The following is a 5,000-nucleotide window of genomic DNA, read 5'->3' on the forward strand; positions in this document are numbered from 1 at the left end:
GCAAAGGAGAGAGAGAGGCTGGGCTAATGAATAAAGAATGGGAGATAGGAAGGGGAGTAGTAATTGCGTGCGTGGATTCTCTGGTCGTTCTCCTCTCACCTCTCTTTCTTTTCCTTTTTTTTTTCTTCATTCTTTTTTCTTTCTGTCTCTGTCTCTGTCTCTGTCTCTGTCTCTGTGTCTGTCTCTGTCTCTGTCTCTGTCTCTGTCTCTGTCTCTGTCTCTGTCTCTGTCTCTGTCTCTGTCTCTGTCTCTGTGTCTGTCTCTATCCTTCTATCTGTCGGTCTGTCTGCCTGTCTCTCAGTCAGTCTCCGTCTCTGTTTCTGTCTCTGACTTTGTCACTGTCCTGACTCTGTCTCTATCTCTATCTCTATCTCTGTTTCTGTCTCTCTCTCTCTCTCTCTCTATCTGTCTCTTTCTCTGTTTCTGTCTCTATCTATCTGTCTGTCTGCCTGCCTGCCTGCCTGCCTGCCTGCCTGCCTGCCTGCCTGCCTGCCTGCCTGCCTGCCTGCCTGCCTGCCTGCCTGCCTGCCTGTCTGTCTGTTTGTCTGTCTGTCTGTCTGTCACACACACACACACATACACACACACACATACACACACACACACACACACACACACACACACACACACACACACACACACACACACACACAGAACCCGCTCAAACTCAAACAGTTCACACACGCAAACAACTTTTTTTTTGTTCCCTGTTTATCCACAAATAGAAAATACAGAAAAACGAAAAATAAACAAGAAACCAAGTAGTAAGGAAACACCTTCGGGATATTTCACAGAAGTTTCGAAAGGTTTTCACACAAAAGAAAAAAAAAAGATATTTAGAAATTTACATACTGAACATATGAATTCAAGTTTAACGCTATCGGAAGCGCCGAGGCAATGGTAAATTAAAAAAAGAAAAAAAAAGAAAAAACAACGATGGATGGAGAAGAGAGAGAGAGAGAGAGAGAGAGAGAGAGAGAAGAGAGAGGAGAAGAGAGGAGAGAAGAGAGAGAGAGAGGAGAGCGAGAGGAAGAGAGAGAGAGATGAGAGAGAGAGAGGAGAGAGAGAGAGAGAGAGAGCGAGAGAGACGAGGCAGATAGAAGAAAGAAGTAAAGTGGGAGGAACGGATGAGGAGAGGAGGAGGAGGAGGGAGGTAGGAAGGATAAGGAGGAGGAGGAGAATGAGGAGGGGCAGGAGGAGGAGGAGGAGTAGGAGAGGGGCGGCGGACTAGGAGTGATGGTAGGTATGAGGAGGAGGAAGGGATGGATTTATGAGTGAGGAGAAGGAGAACGGAGAAGGAGAAGGAGGAAGGAGAAAGGAGGATGAAGGAGGCGGAAGAGGAGGAGGATTGGAGGAAAGAGGAGGAGCTTATTAGGAGAAGCAAGAAGACCTAAATGGAGCAAGGATACTGAGAATGAGGCAGTAGAGGAGGAGGAGGAGGAAGAAGAAGAAGAATAAGAAGAATAAGAAGAAGAAGTAAGAAGAAGAAGAAGAAGAAGAAAGAAGAAGAAGAAGAGGAGAGGAGGAGGAAGAGGAAGCGGAGGATGGAAGAGTAGTAGTAATATTAAGGCGGAGTAGGATTACATATGTAGTATGATGTACGAGTACTAGAAGGAGTATAGGATTGATTGATACGTAGGATGAGGGGAGGAGGAGAAGAGGAGGATTGTATTAGGAGGGAGGATTTAGATTAGTCAGTGTATGTATTTAGTGCTGCTGACTATTAGTATGGAGTAGAAGCGTATAATGGAGGAGGATGGTGATTCTATGCTGCAAAGGGACAGGAGAGTGGGGGCACGACGTGCACACACACACCCACCACACACAGAGAGAGAGAGAGAGAGAAGACGAGGAGAAGAGAGGAGGAGAGAGAGAGAGAGAGAGAGGAGAGAGAGAGAGGAGGAGAGAGAGAGAGAGAGAGAGAGAGAGAATTTACACACACACACGCATATATATATAAATAATATGGGGGTATAGGGGGTGGCTAGGTGCTAGTAGTATATATATACTGTCTATATATATATATATATATATATATATTCTATAGCGTATTTATTTATGTATGGTATGTATTTATATTTATATAAGAGAGAAAAGCGAGAAGAGAGAGAGAGAGAAGAGAGAGAGAGAGAGAGCGTGAGAGAGAGAGAGAGGAGAGAGAGAGAGAGAGAGGAGAGAGAGAGAGAGAGAGGAGAGGAGAGAGATAGAGAAAGAGAGAGAGAGAGAGAGAGAAAAGAGAGAGAGAGAGAGAGAGAGGAGAGAGAGAGAGAGAGAGAGAGAGAGGAGAGAGAGAGATAGAGAGAGAGAGAATGATAGGAGAGAGAGAGAGAGGAGAGGAGAGCGAGAGAAGAGAGAGAGAGAGATAGAGAAGTAGATATAGAGTAGAGATAGAGCGATAGAGCTAGACATAAAGAGAAGAGAAAGATAAAGAGAAATAGAGAGAGGGGGTGGGGAGAGGATAAAAAAAAAACAGTTCGCAAATGGTCTTGAGAAGCTTTAAGAAGCCACAAGAAACCCAAAGAAGCCAAGAGCGGGCGGAAAGTCTCAGGTTTTAGAGCCGAAGAAAATGAACGTTTCCAACATCGCCAAAAATCGCCAGAAGTGAAGAATTGGAGAGAAAAAAAGAATCTCTAAGGACAAATAAGTTGCCAGAGACGCTATTCCGAGACACTAACACCTTATAATCTCCTTTTCGGTTTGCGTAAGTATGGCTTAATGCTCCTTGTTCCACTGAAGGCCATTAAAGGGGTTTATATACAAAACATTCTCTCTCTCTCTCTCTCTCTCTCTCTCTCTCTCTCTCTCTCTCTCATCTCTCTCTCTCTTCTCTCCTCTCTCTCACAAACGACACACACACCCAGCACACGACACACACACACGACACACACACACACACACACACACCCACACACAACCCCACACACACACACCACACACAACACACACACACACACACAACACACACACACACACACAACACACACACACACACACACACAACACACAACACACACATACACACACACACAACAGAAACACAGCACACACACACAACACATACACACACACACATACACACACACAGCATACAACCACACACACACACACACACACACCACAACCTATATATATATTTATATAGAAATAATTGTGTGGTGTTTATTACAGACAAGCATAATATAACATTCTCTCTCTCTCTCTCTCATCTCTCTCTCTCTCTCTCTTCCATCTTTTCTCTCTCCTGCTCATCTCTCTCTCTCTCTCTCTCTCCTCTCTCTGTGTGTGTGTGTGTGTGTGTGTGTGTCACTGCTAAATTTCGAAAGAGTAATCTATTTCTTTCTTTTACTGACATTCCAAAATTTCCATTGTTATAGCGTGATGCCATCATCAATGAAGATGAATGACGAGCGGACGGAGGGCGCGGCGCCCCCCAGAGTGGGACTAATTTGGTTTTAGAACTCAGATTTTTTTGTTCGGCGCCAAGATTACAATGTCATTTCCTTCGTGGGGAGAAATGGGGGGGGGGGGTGACGCTTCCATGGGGGGGAGGGTTGATGCTTCAATGGAGGGGGGGGGGGTGACGCTTCCATGGGGGTGGGGTGGGGGAGGGTTGACGCTTCCAGGGGGGGGGAGGGCTCAAAAATTAAGTAGATTTGGCCTATAAGTATCCCCTTTACAGAGGATTTTATCGTAATCCTTTTCGGAAAAAAAAAAACTTGAAACCTAGCCTGGCGATGAAAAAGTTAATATCATAATGACTCTTTCCTTTTATATGGTTAGAAAATTCCCCTTTGCCTCTATTTATAAAATGTACAGTTTAATCTACTTAACGTGTCGGAAATATCAAGGGACTTTTCGAATAAGACCTGGATTTCTATGACTTCATCTTGAGGTACCCAAGAACCATTAATGCATTTACACATACGTAAAAAAACATATATATAAATACACACGCACACCAATACACACACACACAAACACACACACATCTATATGTATATGTTTATACATACATACATACATACATATATATATGTATGTATATATATATATATATATATATATATATATATACATATAACAATTATCTATATATATAATATATTATATATATATTAGATATATATATATATATATATTATATATATACATATATGTCTATACATACATACATACATACTTACATACATACTACACACACACACACACACACACACACACACACATACACACACGCACACACTCACTCAGACACACACACACACGCACACACACACACACACACACACCACACACAACACCAACGAAGACACGAGACCAAACCCACACACCAACACACACACACAAACAACAAAACTTCCGCCATATAACCGACAGGCACCAGTATATAATACACACAACACATACACCACAGGTAACCACATCATCAGACAAACACACACACAGACACTCAACAACATACACACAGGACACACACAACACACAGCACACAACACAAACAACACAGGAGACACACAACACTACACGCACACATCACACACACATACACACTCTTTTATATATTATATATGATATTATATTATATATATATAGATATATATATATTATATATATAATATAATATATTATATGGGGCCGCGGTGGCCGAATGGTTGAGCGTCGGGAGACTCAAGACTTGTGTCACGAACGGCAATCTGAGTTCGGAAGGGTTCGAGTCACCGGCCGGCGCGTTGTTCCCTTGGGAAGGAAAAACTTTTTCCACCTCGATTGCCTGCCAGCCACTGGGTGGCCAAGCCAGCTCAAGTCAGTGCCGGGTAACATAGAGATGGTGGACTCGTAAAAACAACCGGGCGGAAGGCAATGGCAAAAAAAAAAAAAACCACCGCTCTAAATGCTAAGAAAAAAAATCATGGAAGCCCATGATCGTCAAGGCAGCGGCTGGCCGAATGGTTAGAGCGTCGGAAACTCACAAACCTGCTGTGGGACTGGTCTCACGGAAT

This window comes from Penaeus monodon, chromosome 10 (genome assembly GCF_015228065.2).
Source record: "Penaeus monodon isolate SGIC_2016 chromosome 10, NSTDA_Pmon_1, whole genome shotgun sequence".
NCBI lineage: Eukaryota > Metazoa > Arthropoda > Malacostraca > Decapoda > Penaeidae > Penaeus > Penaeus monodon.